General features: G+C 43.4%; 1 protein-coding gene across 1 annotated transcript in view; it reads left to right on the top strand.

The window, feature by feature from the left end:
* Positions 1 to 21,118, top strand: part of LOC138949752 (COMM domain-containing protein 4-like) — a 62,308-nt gene that overhangs the window by 22,779 nt on the left and 18,411 nt on the right. The window lies entirely within an intron of this gene.

The following is a 21,118-nucleotide window of genomic DNA, read 5'->3' on the forward strand; positions in this document are numbered from 1 at the left end:
CTAAGCATATGTATATGTTTAAAAAGTTAATTGTGTTAATGTAGAACATCTTGCCTATGTATATGTTTATGTTTTGAATACTTTAGGGGAAAAGCATAGCCAATATTCATTCATCTTCAACTAACACCTCTAATCTCAGGGCCCATTTTGCCAGTGGGGGTAGGGTTTCAATAAGTCAAAAATCACTTTCATTCAATATTTTCTGCCATTTCAAATACATACACGTAATTGCACAATTTCTTGAATTTTAAGATACTTTAACTGACTATACCAAGAAAACCTGCACTTTTTGTAGAATTAGTTTTTTGTCCATGATTTATGTTTAAAAATGTCAATTCTTACAACAAAAAATGCTAACGGTTGCCGCACCAGAGGACACGTACCTACGACGTGAATCGTGTCTGCCAATTAAAATGCATATATTTTGAAATAAAGGGAATCATAACATATTTCACTGTAAAGTGTCTCACTCTAATACCTTCTGGGTTCATGGTGTATTTGGTTAACTGAAGTGAATTGCAGATAAGGTTTTTTTGAAAATGACAGCTATACATATATTTTATTAAAACTGAAACTGGTGGAGTGAAAAACAGACCTGTTTTGAAGAAGTCGTACTAAAATCATTTATGGGCTTGAACTTCACAGTTTGCGTGTTATCTTTAAAAAAAAACAACGTTTTCATCACTAACAATGACCTAATTTACACATACATATCGGTCGGTCATAGTCGCGTTTTTTTTTGAGAGGTAGTGTACAAAATGTCGTTTTGTACGTTTAAATTACATGTCCATTATTTTAGTCATATATCAATCAATAAGCCTAGTAAATGCGCATACTTTTATTAAACGTTACTTTCACTTTAAGATCGCTTCTAACATTTAGTATAGATTCTGACAAATGCACGCTATGTAATAAATTGATAATATTATGCCGGGACGCCATGTGGTAAAACCGGAAGTTGAATTATTTTGCGATAGCAAAATCCTTTTACAATGATCACTTTCCTTTTATATTGAGCTGATCTTTAACGTTATGGGTAAAAATCTAACAGATTGAACCAAATCATCCCTTTTCAGGCCTGTGTATGTGTAAACTCTTTTTTGCTTCGACCCGGTTCGGTTTTCGGAGTTGATTCAGAATCATCCATTATGTATCTTATATGACTGTTGTTTTCCTCGGTAAATTAACAATTGTTGATGTATAATAATTCTAGCTGTGAGAATAAACAAATTTCAATATGTTTTTGATTGCGGTTTCAACCAGGCGTTCAGTTAGCTATGCATATCGATTGCGAATGGCATTTCCTGTTTTGTCGTCCGCATGTTATACAGATGTTGTTAAAAATAAAACTGTGTATACGAATTAGGCATTTTACTTGCTGTCTGATGGCAACAATCTTTAGCTTTCGTTTAAGGTATAATTTGCTTATATCCGTATGCAGTCAAGCGGTACATGACGGTTTTTTGTAACCTACCCCCTGCGTCATGGCTGCATTTTTGCAGAATATGGGTCATGTTACAAAAACGCTTCTCATTCTTAGGTGGTTGGGTTTACCGAACTGTGGCTGCAAATAAAACGAACTTTCAAAAAAACATAATATCTAATGTGACCACCAAAAGTAACCTTTCCACTATAGCCAGCCAGGTGACTAATTATTCTGACTCCGGACCAACCAGTTCTAGCATGCACTAACCCCATAATGCCAGACGCCAGGCGGAGCAGCCACTAGATTGCCAATTTTAAAGTCTTAGGTATGACCCGGCCTGGGTTCTAACCCACGACCTCCCGATCACGGGGCGGACGCCTTACCACTAGGCCAACCGTGTATGTGCGTACTGAGTGTGTGTTTTGTGTGTATGAGATTTGTGTGAGTCAATGTGTGTGTGTGTGTGTGTGTGTGTGTGTGTGTGTGGCCGTGTGTGTGTGTGTGTGTGTATGTGTCTGTGCCGGGTGTGTGCGAGCGTACATGCGTGCGTATGTACAGGCATGTGTGCCGGTGTGTGTGTGTGTGTGTGTGTGTGTGTGTGTGGGTAGTGTCTGTTTGTATAAGAGAGACTTGACTGAAGAGAGAAAGAGCCAGAGAGAGAGAGAGAGGGAGAGAGAGTGGGTGGATGGGTGTGTGTTTGTGTCAGTGTGCGTGTGCCGAAGTGTATATGCCGTGTGACGGTATGTGTGTTTGTTAAGGTGTGTGTGTCCGTCTTTCTACTGATATGTGCGTATGGGGGTGTGTTTTGTGTGTATGAAGTGTGTGTGAGAGAGCCGTGAGTGAGTCAGTGCCGCGTGTGTATGTGTGTACGTAGTAACTTGGGGAGTGTGTGCCGTGTGTGTGTGTGCTGTGTGTGTGCGCGTGCGTGTGTGTGTTTGAGAGAGAGAGAGAGAGAGAGAGAGAGAGAGAGAGTAGAGAGAGAGAGAGAGAGAGAGAGAGAGAGAGATAGAGAGAGCCGGAGCCTGACGGAGAGAGAGAGAGAGAGAGAGACTGACGAGGTTTGTCTTTCGCTGGGGTATGCAGTGCCTTGGCGTTGCACATCTACTTAATTGAGTTTTATTTCTCAAATAGATCAGATAGATGTAGCTGTTGTAAACTTTGCGATTGTGAAGAAAATGTAACACAGCAGAATACATCGCGCGTCGTGAATCGCAGTGCTCCTCGTAGCGCCGCGCGTTGTAAATCGCAACGCTGCACAACGCGCCGCGCGCTGTGAATCCACTTCGAAAAACAAAACACTGAAAAAAACGATCTGCGCATGCGCGAACTTAGGCACGTTTTTACATCGGCGCAGCGATACTGATCTATATGGTGAATTCAGTTGAAAGAGAGAGAGAGAGAGAGAGAGAGAGAGAGAGAGAGAGAGAGAGAGAGAGAGAGAGAGAGAGAGAGAGAGAGAGAGAGAGAGAGATGAATTAGCTCTGTTTTTCGTTTTATTGACAGTGCGCGTTGTATTTCGCAACGCTGCACAACGCGCCGCGCGCTGTGAATACACTTCGTACAAAGACATCTGAGGAGGGGAGGTCACTACCGCGTTGTTTCCGGTGTAGCGAATTGACGCATCTTTAGTGTACACGACAGTAACAGGAATTGTACGCCGCTTGGACGACAGTCATTGAATTTTTGAGTGATCACACACACTTGTGTGAAGCAACATCATGTAAGGTAAACGACACGGGGTGTGTAACGCCTAAAAGAAGGTATCAATCCGTGAAAAGCCGCCTGGTGGAAGTGGAACGCCGCTTGGTGAGTCCCGCACCGAGCAACTTGAATTCTCACTTCGGGTAGTCTTGCTCGAGTTCAAATTCAAGTTACTCCAGCAATAGTGTCGGGCGCTACATGGTTGGACAATCTACGAGTAGTTTATAGAGCCCCCCAGGCTGTACAACCGGTGTAACCATCTTATGCACATATATTTATATATATATTAATATATATATTAATATATATTCTCAAATAGATCAGATAGATGTATTAAAAGATGTATTAAATAGATCAGATAGATGTATTACTAAAGATGCGTCAATAATATATATATTAATATATATATATTTGAGAATATATATTTTATACATGTTAAGCCTGGAACACCGTCGCCTGCGGGGCGACATGATAGACACCTTCAAGTATGTGCACGGCATGTACGAAGCGGACAGACCCCACTTTGAGCCCATCAGCAGTAGAGACACTAGAGGCCACTCTCTGAAACTCGGCAAAGACCACTGTAGACTGAACGTACGAAGCAATTACTTCTCCCAGCGAGTAGTGAACACCTGGAACAGTTTGCCTGAAGAGGCAGTAACAGCGCCATCAGTCAACAGCTTTAAGACCAGGATAGACAATTTCTGGCGCCACAGTACTTCTATGTACAACCCTACCTGCCTAGTCTAGATTGTAAAATAGCCCGCCACGCATGCTACAGTCTAGTAATAGGACCTATGTAAAGGCTACACAGCCTACCACATAGTAAACTTCAAGTTCAAGTTCAAGTTCAAGTTCAAGTTTATTTTTCGGCTGAGCGCATCTTTCGTACCTCGGCATACAATCAATCAATCAATGAGGCTTATATCGCGCATATTCCGTGGGTACAGTTCTAGGCGCTCTGCAGTGATGCCGTGTGAGATGAAATTTTATACGGCCAGTAGATTGCAGCCATGTCGGCGCATATTTACCTTTCACGGCCTTATTCCAAGTCACACGGGTATGGTATACAATTATTAACTGTGCCTAAGCAATTTTGTCAATCGTGGGATCTTTAACGTGCACACCCAATGTGGTATACACGGGGGGTGGTTCGGACACCGAAGAGAGTCTGCACACAAAGTTGACTCTGTGAAATAAATTTCCGCCGAACCTGGGATCGAACTCGCGCTGACAGCGGCCAACTGAATACAAATCCAGCGCGCTACCAACTGAGCTATATCCCCGCAGATCTCAGCCGACCTGAAGTGGGGCCCCCATATCACCAGTCTCTGCAAGAGGGCAGGATCTACCCTAGGCTTCTTACGCCGGAACCTCCGGAACTGCCCACGTGAGTTCCGTCGCCTTGCCTCTTATCAGGTCCACCCTTGAGTACGGGGCGGTGGTCTGGGACCCCTACTACAAACAAGACGTTGAGAGACTCGAACGCATCCAACGCCTAGCCGCTAGGTTCATTACGAAAGACTACGTGTCCAAGAACCCAGGCTGCGTCACCAAGATGCTAGAGTACCTCCAACTTCCTACACTCCAGGAACGCCGTCAGCAACTTTGCCTGACAATGCTGTTCAAAATCATCAATGGACTTACAAGTACCTGCCCTACCCCCTGACTCCTTCCTCACCCCGGTGAGCGTATCTCGGCGCCGAGTCAAGCCTAAAGCCTACGAGGGGTATGAGAGCCAAAACATCCTCCAGAGACAGGCAACCAACAACAGCCGCTGTTTCAAAGCTCCTCCCTCAAAGACAGATCAATACAGGAACTCGTTCTTTGTAAAGACAGTGATCGAGTGGAACAATTTGAGCGAAGCCACCGTCACCTTGACCACGCCCAGCGCCTTCTCATCAGCGTTAGGGGGGCAGAAACCAGTGTGAGAGCCTCAGTAGTTTTTATCCAGTTTTTAACATTGTAACATAGCATTTTTAACTGTGCTTGGAAAGCCTACATTCTAGGGCAAACGGACTAAAACCGCAAGTACAGCAGCAAGAAGACCAGCTGGAGTTGTACACTATATCCACCTTGTGTACAGTGAACTTTTAAGACTATTTTGGATGCGCACACCCAAAAACGTCACGTTGATAGTCGTCGTCGGCTTCTGTGGCGCACCCGCCAACCACCAACCCAGGCGGGTTATCCAGATTCAGATCCAGAATAGCAAATTATAATATATTCTTTTTGAGCGCGCGATGATTTTGCCATCCCTGGACATGCAAAATGCAGTTTAACAAGAGGACCTAAAGAAAAAGATAGAAAGATATCATATTTTACCAATAGGGCTATTCTTCTTCTTCTCCTTCATTTTCTTGAGGAAATCCCTGTACAGGACAACTATCCTCATTTGGTTGGTGCTCCAAATTTCCCTCAAGTGAAAGATTAAGTGGATAGTGTTCCTGTGCCTGTGGGAAATAATAACATGGGTGGGTTGGTAGCCAAGCTTGCTTTATTCCCCTCTCTGCTTCTTTCTCTCTGTAAACTTGTAGGGCTAGTTATTTTTCGGTAACTTATATTACCCAGCAACCAAAATCATTCACAGAACAACAGGCCTGAACCTTTGATAGCACACAGGTTTTTTGGGTCTACTTATGCGACTGAAAAGTTCCGAACGCTCTAATGTACGAAGTATACATCTCTGGAGCAAACAATACAAACATACCGCATTTAAATTAACTACTACAGGCAGGTTTCACAATCTTCAATCACAGACTTCCTTTTTTTTCAACAAAATCAATCTTGACAGAGATCTTTGAAATAGTGTTTTTATTAAAGCCTTACATCCTCCTGGATGGAATCAAGACAAAAACTTGTATGGAGACGCATTCTTGTCGACATCATGTGATAGCTTGTTACAGTACTCTATCAAACAAAGGGATTGACGTAAACAGAATTGGGTAACGATTTATTCAAAGAATATTGTCCAGAGGCTTTAATAAATTAAGCAATAACAATGCAAGCAAAATATCATTTCCGAGCTCAGTGAAAAAAGCAGCAAATAAGGACTAATTATGGGAATTCCGTTCTTCTGAACTGCTATTTCGCTGTGATGCACGTCATGAGCATACCTTCAAAAGTAACAATGTTAATTGCACTCCATTTCTCACTGTAAAAAAAAAGTAGAATCATTGACCAATAGAAAAAAACGAGTTTGGAATTTTTTTTGCATATTCTTGGGGAATAAATACCTGAAAATGTAACCCTACCCTCTAAATGGTGACATCATGACAGCGAAAAAAAATATACACAACAAGTCATGTGAAGTGATAATAAAACATTAAGTTGGTTTGAAACTAAAAGATCAACATTGGAATCAGGGACGAGTCATTAACAATGCTAGTGAGATTTGGCTAGCCGAAACCAGAAGACCGAGACGGGTTGCCTCCGCGAAGCATATGAACAAAACGGGCGATTTTTCTCATTTGAGCAGATTTTCACACTAAGCATGACATATATATCTGTTTATACATTGGGATCCAGGAAATCCAAAGGATACAATGCAATAACTTTTGAATCTGTAATCAAAAGTGTTATTGTTATTTGCAATTTTTAGAATGTTATGTACCAAATTTTATAATATATTTCATAACTTGACGAAATTTAAAACAAGTCGCGTAATGCGATATAAAAACATGTAGTCAATCTATAGGCATCAAATTGAAGGATAAACTAAAAAAAAAAAAACAGTCCGATCGGCGAGACTAAATTCAGATAGTCTCGGCTAACCATACCCGAAAACCGTCACGGATCACACTCATCTCCGCGAAGCATACTCAACCTGTTTTCTTTAATTCTGAACGCGTTTTTAAAGTAAACATAACATATGTATATATATTTTAAATCAGGAGAAGATAAGAAGTACAATGCAGTAGTGTTTGAATCTGTAATGAAATATTCGTTTTTGATGACAATTTTAATGAGCGAACTAATTCACTTATTTTCAAGCTACCTGGCTCAAATGCAATATCAAAGTCCCGACTTAATCAAAAATTACTTAACAGGTCCGCCTCAACTATCACAAAAACGGAAATGACGTCATCAAAGACTGTGGCAGAGTACCTTAACGCAGTCCTAGTATATCCACTACTGACTGAACTGTGGCATAGTACCTGGACGCAGTCCCAGTATATCCACTACAGACTGAACTGTGGCATAGTACATGGACGCTGTCCCAGTATATCCACTACAGACTGAACTGTGGCATAGTACATGGACGCTGTCCCAGTATATCCACTACAGACTGAACCTTACTGTCTTGCATTTTCTACAACAACTACTCTGCACACATAAAAAAAAAACCAACCCCTCTCGCACGCACACGTGCAAGTACGCACACATCAACACTCACGCATCAACACTCACACACACACACACACACACACACACACACACACACATACGCTAACACGAACGAACACGTGCGCACAACGCTCGCGCGCACGCTTACACACACACACACACGCACGCACGCACGCACACACACACACACACACACACAAACGAACACGTGCGCGCAACGCTCGGCCGCACGCTCACACACACACACACACACACAGCTAGATAATACATCATCTGATATGTTTCCTTGTTCATATGCTTTTTTCAAGTCATAAACGTAAACAATGAATGGTTTTACTGGGATTTTGTGCAGCGTTTTGTATTATCTGCGTTGTTGTCGGATTTAAATACTCTCTCAAAAACTGGGTATCTAATCACGACCGATAAGATTTTCCCCTTTTCGATTAAAAAGTACAATGAGATTTAGTCAGAACCATAACATTATTCTTCCAAAAACACTTATTAACATCCATGTAAAAGAAACACAACTCTGTTCATCAAATTATCTCCCCCTTTGCAAGAAACGTATGGCGAAGGCACATTTCGCGCCGCGGTGCAGATGACGCAATTAACTCTCGTGACGAAACGATTGGTTCGTGACGTCGCGTCATCAACCGTTCATGAATGGCCCTTGTATGAATGGCATTCTTTCTGTTGGGATGACGTGTGAACCTCATCATTAGTGACTTGGAAAATCGGTCGGATTTAGGTATCCCCGAAGTCGGTCGGAATTGGATACACTTACCAGGCTACACTCTTCCACACTGACAGGCGCGCACGCACGTACGCACGCACATATGCAACAATAACAATGATAAAAATCAAACTTTTAAAAGCACTTGAAAGTTAATACACAAAGCAACTATTGATTCCCTACGATTATATGATCGTGACTGGCTCTCTTTCCAAGTTGGAACGTTTTCAATCTGCTGTCTGACGTCATCAAAGTGTTGAAAAACGTACGGCAATGTCTATAAAACTCTCACTTGACCACAACATTCACAATGCAGTGCATTCAAGGATTGAAAAAAACCACTGGCGTTGATCAGACACAGTCACTGAATGTTGTTATTTTACAAATGAATCTGCTTAACATTTGGTAAGAAATGACCGTCAAAGTGCCGGGCGGTCGTGAGAATTCAAGGTTTTCAGAGACAGACAGTAAATAACGTGCTCTGAAATAAACACATGCCGAAAAATTCTTTAGTCAGCCAGTTGATCATCTGCCTGACAACGGATAGGAAGTATAAAATTGGTCGCATCATGGCAATTTGCTGTGTATGGCGGTCATAGCAGACGATTTGTCTTCAGGACGGTCGTGAGAAAAAATGAGACAGACACCTTGCCCGAGTGACTAGACAGTAAATAACGTGCTCTGAAATAAACACATGCCGAAAAATTCTTCAGTCAGCCAGTTGATCATCTGCCTGACAACGGATAGGAAGTGTAAAATTGGTTGAATCATGACAATTTGCTGTGTATGGCGGTTATAGCCGACGATTTTGTCTGCAGGGCGGTCGTGAGAAAAAATGAGACAGACACCTTGCCCGAGTTACTAGACAGTAAATAACGTGCTCTGAAATGAACACATGCCGAAAAATTCTTTAGTCAGCCAGTTGATTATCTGCCTGACAACGGATAGGAAGTGTAAAATTGGTTGCATCATGACAATTTGCTGTGTATGGCGGTTATAGCGGACGATTTGTCTGCAGGGCGGTCGTGAGAAAAAATGAGACAGACACCTTGCCCGAGTGACAAAATGACCAAGCGCAAGTAGAATAAGCCGTAGTTAGCCTTTCAAAACCCTTTCATATCGTGATTTGATGGAAATTGCTACTTATTAAAAGCATGTTACGTCCAAACCTTTTAACAGCCATTCCAACTGAACAGATTTGTAATTAACGTTTTTGAGACAGACACATTTAGAAAAAAGACCGTTTACTTCACATGCGATTGTATCGACTAAACATAAACACATTCATTGTTTTTTTTAACAAAGTGTGTTCATCTATCTCTGTTCTTTGGTTTCTAATGTACTTTTAACTGGATTTCTTTGTGTGTTTTTGTACTGGTGCCTTTGTCTATTGCAATGTGGCTAAAAAGGGAAATCGTGTCTGTCTCATTTCTCACGACCGACCTACCTTTTTCGCTGGTGGGGAATACAAACTTGACTTAAATTCGATCAAAGTTTATTTTTCATATGTAAATTCCGAAGACATTCGACACAGACCAGTGAAAATTCACGACTCAACAAAACGAAACATTTTATTTGATATCAAAGTTAGGGACATACCCGACTCTGAAGACTGTGAAACCTGTCTACAGGCTTGAACACATGGATCTCCGTTCTGCTTAAGCTCGCATTTTTCATAATCCGCTAACTTCCACTATTATTTTTTAATAATCACTGAGACTCGGCATTTGCTGCCCTACATGTCATGCCTGGCGTCCAATTTCAGTCCCTGTGCTGAGAGGCTGGCCTACCACACAGTGCTACCTAGCGCAGCAACCGGGCCTGACGAAAACAATACAAACAGGACGAAGGATACAGAGCAAGAGCGATAGAATCTATCTATATCACTGCTGAAGGATAGAGTGGGGGGGGGGGGGGGGGGTCCATTACAGAGCTATGCCTCACATGACTAAGTTCAGTAAAATTGGCGATAATCAATGCAAACATAATTATATGTGCCTTGAAAAGTTGAATAAATAATGAGATATGTTGTATGTCCACCAGGTGAAGCCACCTAACATCAGGATGAAGAGGAAGCAGCCGTGGACTGTGGTAGTGAAGTTGGAGCACTATGCTGTTGAAGAATCATCACCAGCCTGTAGTGTGATGGAGACAACTCCAAGCGGTGAGTGTGTAACGTGATATTGTGTGTGTGTGTGTGTGAAAGATGGAGAGCGGTGAATGTGTAACGGGATATTGTGTGTGTGAAAGATGGAGAACCATGTTGTCGAAGAGTCATCAGCCTGTAGTGTGATGGAGACAACTCCAAGCGGTGAGTGTGTAACGGGATATTGTGTGTGTGTGAAAGATGGAGCACCGTGTTGTTGAAGAGTCATCAGCCTGTAGTGTGATGGAAGGTTGTGTACGTAAGGGTGAAAACAGATGAAACCCTGCAGTGGTTTTTTTCTGAAAATGCGCTTTAACGGAACGTGTTGTGTAATTATCTAAGCATGTGTATAATTATGTTGTCATAATTCACTTTACCTTTTTTAGCTGTTCAAAAATCTTCAAATACTATGGCTCGGAAACTAAAATGATCATGGGAAATAATTTCTTGAGAAGCCAGTGGTTCCATTTTCAAAATTGGGACCCAAGGACTGTTATGCCGGGGTGGAAGTAGAGAAAAGCGCCTACTTCCCAAGAAATGCTCCATATGGCTTCGTGTCTCCAAACACCTCTGACAGTCAAATCCAGCTCCTGGCCTTCACGTGGCGGGCCCTGTCTTCGACTAACAGGAGAAGGGATGCAGACGGGTCCCTGGCGCCTTAAAACCAGCTGCTTCGGGCAGATGGGGCTCGTCAACCTTGGATGGTCGCTCATCTAGGAGAAGGACAACTCCGATTTCAAAACCCGCACTGCCTTGTGTGCGCCTTGGGAAAGGCAAAGGCTACGAGAAGGAAAACTTCGACAACAAACCCGGGTAGAGTGGACTCGACAGCCCAGCAAGGCAGCTACTCTTGGGGAGGAGGCAACCCTGAGTAAGAACCTCAACCACCGAAGACGGAAGACAGCAGCCAACTTGGCGTGGGGAGAAAATCGGCTGTCTACGCTTCCACGATAATATGGCCGTCTTCGAACGCAGAAGAAGATAGAATTTTCAAAATTAATTCATCATCAAATGTCCACTTTGCACAGGGAATACCCAGGCTGTTCATTTCTGGTATGTGACCAAGTGGAGAGATTGTCTTATTCCATGCGGAGGCCTGGCCACATCTGAGATTGTGTTCCAAACTGTTTTGAGATATATGTTTCCACAAGAAGGAATGTGCCGCTAAGTGTCATCTCTTTCTGTCTTTCGTGAGCATATCTTTCAGGAAGAGAATCATTCTGTTTTTTTAGAGTTAATAATTTTTATTTTTTAGGAATGTTCTCTTTCATACGTTCAGAATAGGTCTGTAAACATGTTGTCACGATGAAGGGAAGACTTCAAACAGATTTATGAATTTTCTGTTTCAGTACCAGCAGGTGAAGATTTCAAAACAGAGAAAGCAGTGTGCGTCCAGATGGAGCGTCCAACAGAAATACCAACATCGTCCAGTACTTACAGTATGATGATGGAGACACCTCCAAGCAGTGAGTGTGTAACGTGATGTTGTGTGTGTGTGAACAGCAGGGGTGGGAGTAGTTCCGTACAATTACGGAATTCCGTATTGCAAACATTTCACCAACAACATAAAGTGAGGAAAAAACCCTGAATCCTAATCGCGTTTATATCGGTTTCCGTGTTTCCGTTCGCGCAATTTTCCGATCCATAAAACTGAAGATACTTCCGGAAATAACATGCCGTCCGCCATTTTTGTCTCGAGTGAAACCTATACATCGCGAGCTCGGTTTACTCAGACTCAGACTCAGAACTTTATAAAGTTTATTACAAAAGGATAAAGGTTTTAGGCAAAGCCTATTCTTCCAACCTGTCCTTTATACAACACGTAAAGACAAACGGACATAAAAAATAAAAATTCAATCATATAAGATACAGAAATACTTTGTATGGATTGCAACACAATGTATTTAAGGAATTATATAAGGAGAACTCAAAAATTACATTGACATAGTTAAACCTTTCATTCTGAGAATTAAGTTGCTCAAATTAGCTACACATCCGTTAACACTAGTACAAAATGTTCTACAAAATAACAATCGAACAAGACATTTCATTCACAAATGATGTGTGAACGTGACTGTCTCTTAAACATTTCCACTGAAGTTGTATTTCTTATCTGTTGGGGGAAGGAGTTCCAGAGAAAAGCTCCCGAGAAGGCTAAGCTCGATTTGTAGAGGTCTATGCGAGGTATAGGAGGGATGATTTTTTGGGACCCATATCTTTTTGTGGCATGTTTGAAATGTGATTGCAAATATTTAGGACAGTCGTCATTTTGAATTTTATACATGAACACAGCCTTGTTTAACGTCAACTGATCTTTCAAGGGGAGGAAATTCAGGAGCTTTAGTTTATCATCCGTGGACCTATTCAAATCATGCAGAATAAGTTTTGCAGCTCGGCGATGCAGGGAATTGAGTCTTTTTAAAATGAACATCACTGCAGTTATCCCAAAGTGTCGAAGCGAAGTTTATATGAGACATTAAATTACATATCTTATCCCAATTCACGTAGCAATTTACTTCAGTTTAGTGCTAGGACGCTGAAAACTACGCTCACTCTGGTAAGGGGGAAAGTACCCTAAAAATAGAACAGCCTTGACCGTCACATAATGACGTCATGACAAGCAGGGGTGAGTTTTGGCGCTCGCCCGCTCGCCCCCCGGCGACTTCAAATCGCGTGGGGCGGGTTCGAAATTCCTCTAAAATTGCCCGCCTGGCGAGTTCAAATTTCGCTGAAGCACAAAGTTGTTAGGCAACGTAGTCAATCGGAACGGCCGGCGAACAAATATCTCCACTTTGAGAAGGACTCAGGACTACCACCAATCAAGGCCAGACACATTGGCTAGACAGCTACCCCCCTCCGCCTCACTTGACTGTGTCATCACCCCTCCAGTGCCACGAGCCGCTGGCCATTGCATCAGCAGTCAAAATAGTTAAACCCCCTCTTTGCGCTAATCACTTCACCCCCTCTCTTATAGCTTATTCTGCGCTCACCAATCCTTCAGAGACTTTCACATGTTGTAAAACAGTTTCCTCTCAGATAAAAACTCGGTCATTGACCCCGAGTAAGAAGGTCAGTGTCTCGACAGGCAGCTGTGTTCAGATTGCAAGTACCGGTCATTGACCCAGGTCTCAAGGCCAACCAGCTTTTACAATGCATCTGCCTTTGATCTGACCGCCCATCCAGAGCAAACATATTCCCCCTAGCCCTCTGTATTTTTCCTTTGATGTGCCTGCTATGTACCACTGATCCAGTTTCTGGGAAATGTATAATTATGTCATTGACTGCAGGGATACTCATTGAGACCATTTTCCAAAATATGTTAACACCAGCTTTGCTGACCAACTTAGTACAAGTAGTGACAGTACTACTGCTGTCAATTATTTCCCTTCAACTAAGGAAGTAAAAAAAAACCAACCCGATCCACTATATGTGATAAAGAAGAAAAGACAGACCTTCAACAATAGGACAAGGGATGCAACTCTGCTGAATCAAAAGCATAAAGATCACCTGTGAACAATTCTAGGATCAGGAAATCTGAACATCTGTTTGTTTTTATTAGGAAATAGAAATGAAATTTAATGCTTTTGATTATTTATGACTTAAGCTGTGGTAAATTTGGCTGGTATGCAACTTTTATACTTCTGCTTGATCTAACAGTAATATTAATAACACAGACATAACGAAAAAGAAACAAAATAAGAAAGCAACTTGGAATTTTTTTGTTGTATTCAGCTTTTTATACTTGGTTTTACACAACAAAAAACATAATTTAAATTAAAAAAAAATGCTGATTTACTCTTTTGTAGTGTGTGTTTATGTGGTAAGTAGAGTTCCATAGTAAATTACTTTGTAAATTGTGTGGTAGGGGGTACATAAAGGGGGTAACTTTTAGTGAGGTTTAGTGTGTGATTGTGTGACAGGGTGTGAATGTGGTTTTGATTTCTTGTTTCTTTATGGCGGCTTTTATTTTAAATTCTTTATAAAAACAAGGTTAATTATCATTATATTAAAACATAGCACTTTAGTCATCAAGTTTTGTGTGTGTTTGTGGTAGTTATTAGTAGTGCAAATCCACATGTATGCATTATAAGTATGAATGTACGTCTTTTGTGTATGTGGTTAGCACGCGACGAGCCGCTGGGGCGGTTGTAAGAAATCTCGGCAGGTTGGGGGCCGGTTGGGATTTTGGGGGGCCGGTTCAATTTTTGACTTACCGGCCCCCCTGGCCGGTAGCAAAAAAAGTTAAGGTACACCCCTGGACAAGGATACCCCCCAGCATGCTCTGCGCACGCGTGCTCTCGCCGCCATCTTGTATTCATTCTACTCTTCAGCGATAGCCTCTACGGACGTGTTTGGATTACGCTCGGGCTATTTTGTTAGCCCTCTGCTTCTTCGGCAGACTACACCTTGGTTTCGTTTGTATCTAAGCCTCTAGCTGAGATTGGGTGAGAATTTTCCATTTCTTTTGTTGTATTTGCCTTCGTTTGCCACGAGTTAGTCTTTGTTTACTTTTGTCTGCAAGACTAACGCCAGTATGGCGGATAGTGGGAAGAAGAAACCCAGCTCTAGACAGGTAGCCAGTACAGAGTCTCCGTCTAAGAAAGCGGCTAAGAAGCCCAAGGGTTCTAAACCTACAGTTACGGTGTTCGAGCCAGTTTCTCAGAATACTTTCACGATAGAAATTGACAATCCTAAGAGTCCGACAATGCCGGCGCTGAAGCAAGAATGCAAGACAGCGCCGGTTAAGGTTAGCATAGTATCGGAGAAGGAAGATTTGTCAGTAATGTTTGCAACATTTAGAGATCAAATGAAGTGCATGTTTTCGCCAGAATTACGCTCGGCGAGCGAACATATGCTCTCTCTCCAGGCAGGAACGGTGGACGTTAGCTCTCGGTCGAGGGTTAACTTCGTTAAGGCAGCGCCATCAGCCACTGTTACGTCGGCCGACGTTCACGCTGAACAACATTCAGGTGAAGACGGAAAGAGTTTCCCTCACCATGCCTCCACTTCCGGATTCAGCAGCTACTCTAAAGGTACTGTGACTGTACCACAGGGAGATACGCACGGGCGTTCCCTACTTCCGCCCGGCGCCGGGCAGTAAGCCGTGATAAGACAGGGGGCCTGCTCGCATCGTGACTTGCAGTCGTTTGTACTTGGATCGGAGGGCACGCAAGTACCGGTTTGCTATACGGATGCAACATCGGTACAGCGGTCCAAACTTCCGCCACGGGAGCGTGAAGTTGTTGAGAGACAGGGGACTTGCTCGCATCACGACTTGCAATCGTCAGTACTCTCGACGGAAGATACACGAAGGCTGGTCTGCTCAGCAGTCCCTGCACAGCGGTCTTCCCTTCCGCCCAGGGGGCAGGAAGTTGTTGTAAGGCAGGAGGCTTGGTCGCATAACGACTTGCAGGCGCCTGTACTTACAACAAGAGACAGGCAAGTGCCGGTTTGCTCAACGAAAGCATCTCCAGCACAGCTCTCCACACTTCCGCCCAGGGGGCAGGAAGTTCTCTCCAGAGAGGATACGAGTAGGGGACATGCCTCATACGGTACCTCTCTTCCGGATGACGCTGCCTATGACTATGACAGTCAATATGGCGGTGCATTTCCGGCAGGCACTTCCATGCCGGAAGGAGAAGCGGAATACGGGACTTCCCTTTCTGAGGAAGATCCTAATTTCCGGCTACCACACAAGCTTCACAATGCAGTGGCATTGCCATTGGCGGCACAGGTAGCTTCAAGATACTTTGACTAGTTTGAGGAAGGAGTGGTGGCAACAACAAGCTTGTCTGCACCACCACCTTCTGCTGTCAGAGATTTTTGCGCATCGCAGGGAGATAAACAAACTTTTAGGTTTCGTGAATCTCCCTCAGTGGCGTATGAGATGTCTAAGATTTTGGCTACGAATTCCCGGTCGGAATATGTGCCTTTGGACACGGTGCCTCTGCTTTCAGCGCACAGTCCGGCACCAGAAGTAGCACAGCCGTGGCTAGCTTCCGCACAGCCAACCCCTTATGTCGGGCAAGCTGCTGCACGGAAGTTCGGGTTGAACGCTAGGCCACATTATCTCTTAGACACTTTTTCCCTACCACGTGCACCACTTCCGGTTACACCGGAGTTAGAGACACTCAGGGAGGATGGCTACAATAGGGACAGAGCTGTTCATTATACAGAGTCATCCCTTGTAGCATTGGAGGAAACAGGGAGATACAACCTAGAGTTGGCTTTTCTTTCGGAAACGCTACTCAGGTCCCTCTCCCGTTCTATCATTACGTCCTTGGAACCGTTTGAGTTTCGACAGGACGCGAGTGAAAAGGATGTGACGACGCTGCTCGCTACTTTGGCCAAAGTTTCAGCAGAACAAATGGGTCTTTCTGCGCACCTTTATGCTCATGCCATGCACACGCGCAGGTCAGCGTTTCTCTCGGGTTCCAGGATCCAAGATAAAGCCACGCTGGAGGCTCTCAAGTTATCCCCTTTCACGGCGGGTGCCTTGTTGGGACAGCCGTCGCTCGACGCGCTCCACAAGCAAACCCGCGACGATTAGGATTTGGCTATAGCCAAGATAGCGCAACACGGCTTTCCTAAGCCTCAGAGCAAGAGCTACGGACCGCCTAAACCTTCCGCCTCTTCGGCGAATAGGGGCAGATCAGAACAAGCCAGCTCTTCTTCATGAGGACGGGGAAGAGGCGCGCCTTACCCTAAGAAGAAGCCGTCTTTCGGCAATTCAAGGGGGTCGGGACGCAAAGCGAACCCCCAATGATGCGTCCCTGAACCACTAGCCCATGCGTCCACCATGCTTTTGGTTGCTAAAAGTAAACAATCAGTGGATAGTGGGTATAGTGCGTTCGGGGGTCAGGCTACTCTGGAAGGAGGGAAAAGCTCCCTTAACCAGAGTCCCGCCTTCGTTCAAGTTTCCCGTCAGGCTGGAAACAGAGTCAGCGAGACAAGCTGTAGCCCACGGTCTCCAGGTCTTTTTATCTCTGGTGTCAGGCAAGCATGTTCGTCTCCTTACAGACTATACAGTTGCAGCCTACATAAGCAGGCGGGGCGGTTCCCGCTCTCACACGCTTTCTCTCAAAGCATGCCGAATTCTAAAGTGGTTGTCTACAGCTTCAGATCTGGTTATTGGCAAAACATCTGCCGGCGAAACTGATTGTTTTGGCAGATTCGCTCAGTCGATCCTTGAAAGTACTTCACACGGAGTGGACGGTCACCCACCACGCTCTCCGGCGGTTTTGGGTGCAGGTAGACAAACCGATACTCTTCTACAGAGTCCACTTATTTTCTAATCCAGTTCTCTTTCCTTGAAGATATTTTCCCAAGGTTTCAGAACTAGCTACATGTAATGCCTCTAACCAAACAGCCATCGGCAATTAAAACTCATAAGACGCTCACTCACTCCTCCCTTGGGACGGGATTTGATGGGAGCATGGTCTGAGAGCGGATCGGTTTTCCCGATACCCAGTCGTGTCTTCCCCGATTGCGGGCTGGTTAGCACAATACTAACAGGCAATCAGGATTTCAATACTCCTGATTTTTCACCCCTGCTTTGCAAACAGGGAAAGTATACCCGCTTCTTGCAGCCGTGGCTTAGACTTAGACTTCCGTGCACAACCTAAGGTTGCAACACGGTCTTTTCTGACCACCAAGGTTAACAACTATTGAGCCCGGTTTCTACCGGGATGGGTGACCGTTTGGAACACGGGCCCGGCAGGCAATCTCTTTAACATTCAAGCTGCGGCCTTTCGGCTTCAGCTATTGTACTGTAGTTTACTCAAACACAACATCAGCAGTACTTTGCTCCCTAGAGGGTTACACTGCCGGTTTCACCGGAGTTCGCCTCCCTTTCTTTCAAGCCACCGCTTAGGGACTGGGATACATTGTTCTCACTGTTACCACTCCCGTAGCCATTGAGGACAACTGTTGTTTTCTCTGTATTTCATTCTTTTCTCTGAAAGGATTAGTGACATTCTGTCACACTCTCGCAAACAGGGCCTTCCTCTCCACTCTTAAGTCTTTTGAGACAAGGTGGAAGAAAAGGGGGGGGGGGGGACATGTTCGTACTTGGACAGTTCTCCTTTGGGCTCCTTCCAGACTGTGCGAGGTAGAGCATGGATCTACTCATAGGCCTCACCTGATTTAGGCTATGTTTCTTCCTAATCTTATCAGCGTGTCTTTCTTATCTCGCAGTATAAGATTACAGGTCTCCCTTTACAGAGAGACCTTAGGCTAGATAGCGGCATAACCAAAGGGCACAGCAGGACAAGTCCAAGTCTTTTGATACTGGAGTTTTCAATGCTCCACAGATTTTGAACAGTTACAGTCCGTTCTTGTTTTCATAATCTGACGTGTGAAACGCTCTCCACTTTGCTTCTAGCTATGGCACACGGAGGTAGCGAGATTCACGCACTCGCTGGCTTACTGGGAGACATAGTATTCAATAGAAACGTTCTATCTCATTCTTTTACGGCCAGACTTCTTAGCCAATAATCAGAAGTCAGGATAACCATCTCTGATGGTCTAAGTTATTCCTCTTTATAGGATTCTCGCCATAGGCGATATGAATCTGACTGGTTAGATCACTATATGCTCCTTACTGGCTCATACAAGGAGTTAAGATCACAACAAAAGCTACTCTCATTGTCTTTGGACACAAAGAGGGATAAGGACATAGCTATGTTGGTTCTACAATCACGAAGTTTATCTTAAGTCCTTGACTCCTTCTCCTGGAGATCTGAGGATGTTTTTGATCAACTTTTACCTGCGCGACAATTCCATTGCGCGGCAGGACAGTACCAAGGCTCTACCAGCGATGGTAGCAGCAGGGCAATTGTTGCCTAGCTCATAGGTGAGCATCCCACCACCTTTATTAGCAATCTGCTATATGTGAATTGGGATAAGATATGTAATTTAATCGAAAATTTTAATGTACATTTTCATTTGATTAATGTACTTACCCAATTCACATACTGAAGTCCCTCCCGCCTACCCCGCTTTAGTTCCCCTAAAAATATAATGGGGCGCTTCGAGCGAATGATTTTACAAGATGGCGGCGGGAGCATGCATGCGCAGAGCATGCTGGGAGGTATCCTTGTCATGACGTCAGCATGTGACGGTCAAGGCTGTTATAAATATTTTTAGGGTACTTTCCCCCTTACCGGGTGAGCGTAGTTTTCAGCGTCCTAGCACTAAACTGAAGTAAATTGCTATATGTGAATTGGGTAAGTATATCGATCAAATGAAAATTTACCATTACAATTTTCGAATGTTTCTTTTCTACCCTTAAACTATGTAAACTATGAATTAAAAGGACAATGTTTCTTTTCTACCCAGCTTCCAAGGTCAAAAATGACAAAAAACGTGTTCAAATCTTTCTGCCATAGCATTTCAGAAACACTGCCGATCTTTCCCATTTTTGGCTCATATATTCTTCAAGTGTGTCTGAGCGCTCAGACATAACTCAGTTAAGTGTAATACAAAGTTTTGATATCTAAAAATAAAATTAAATTAAATATAAAAAAACACCATGACGAAAATGTATGATAATCATTTCCCAAATAACTCTTAATGCAAGACAGATACAGACATGAAATTTTACACACTTACCACAAATTGAGCACTAAACAGTGTGCTATTTTTACAAGAGTGTATTTTGCAGAATTTAATTTTTTTTTATATTCTGAAATTATGACTTTTATGTGACTCTCATAGGGATGTTTACATGTGCTCTAATGTTCCAATAAAATAGCAAAATGTGCCTTTGTTATCAATCATGCAGCACACAAAATTTTATTTGATTTCATTTAATAGTTTTTGAGATGTGTGGAAAATAGTGACGGTATGTGTGTAAAATGCGTTTTAGAGAAAAACGAGTTTAAAGTTTAAGATAACTTTAATAGGACTGTTGTGCATGAGTCAGATGAGAATGCCTATTTTTTTTTTGTTCCAATATACACTTTGGGGCAAAAGAAATGCTCAACTTATCTACTCATGGGCCCCAGCAAGGTAAAATTCCCCCCGATTCTAATCTCATTTTGTCCTACTGTCTCATATATGCGCGGATCTTCCTGGCAAACTTTGCGGCGTCAGATGCTTGAATCTGTGCTCCTCTGACACGATTTCTGTCAATTTGCTGGAAACTCAGTCTTGTCCATTTGCCTACATCCAGTCCAAGTTTTTCAAACACAGCAAAGCGTCCACATTCTCCATCATTGAAAACAATGGTGGCATCATCTACAGCCAGTCGAATCCTCTTCTTGCCGACAAAGATGGTCTTGGGGCGGCACCGCTGCCATATCACATTGTGAAATGACTCATTTGTATTTTGTGAGCCACCATGTAGACACTTTCTGAGCAGAGAATCCTGTGACAGAGTTTCAAACACTGGCTGGATGGCATCAGTCACATAATCAGGAAGAGCATTCTTGTCTGGGTCTCCTTTGCCTGTTTCTTCAGTCGCCTGTGACGCCACATAGCCCAGATATCCTGCCTCATCTGGTTAATGTTTCCAACATTGTTCCTTATAGCAGCTCCATAGTGACCCTGCATGTTCAAAATTGCCTTTTTAGTCAAACCCCCCTCCCCCCCCCCCCCCCCCTTTTCACTGTTTTGCCATTGCCTGTTCAGTGTTCTCATTTACAGTCTGGGCAGAGAAAAGAAAAAACAAACTGTACCAACAGTTTACAATCAATCAAACGAAATCCAGTCAGATCACTGTCACTGTCAAACTCCATTTCTTCTTCTTCTTCTTCTTCTTTCA

Source organism: Littorina saxatilis, linkage group LG16, assembly GCF_037325665.1.
Source record: "Littorina saxatilis isolate snail1 linkage group LG16, US_GU_Lsax_2.0, whole genome shotgun sequence".
NCBI lineage: Eukaryota > Metazoa > Mollusca > Gastropoda > Littorinimorpha > Littorinidae > Littorina > Littorina saxatilis.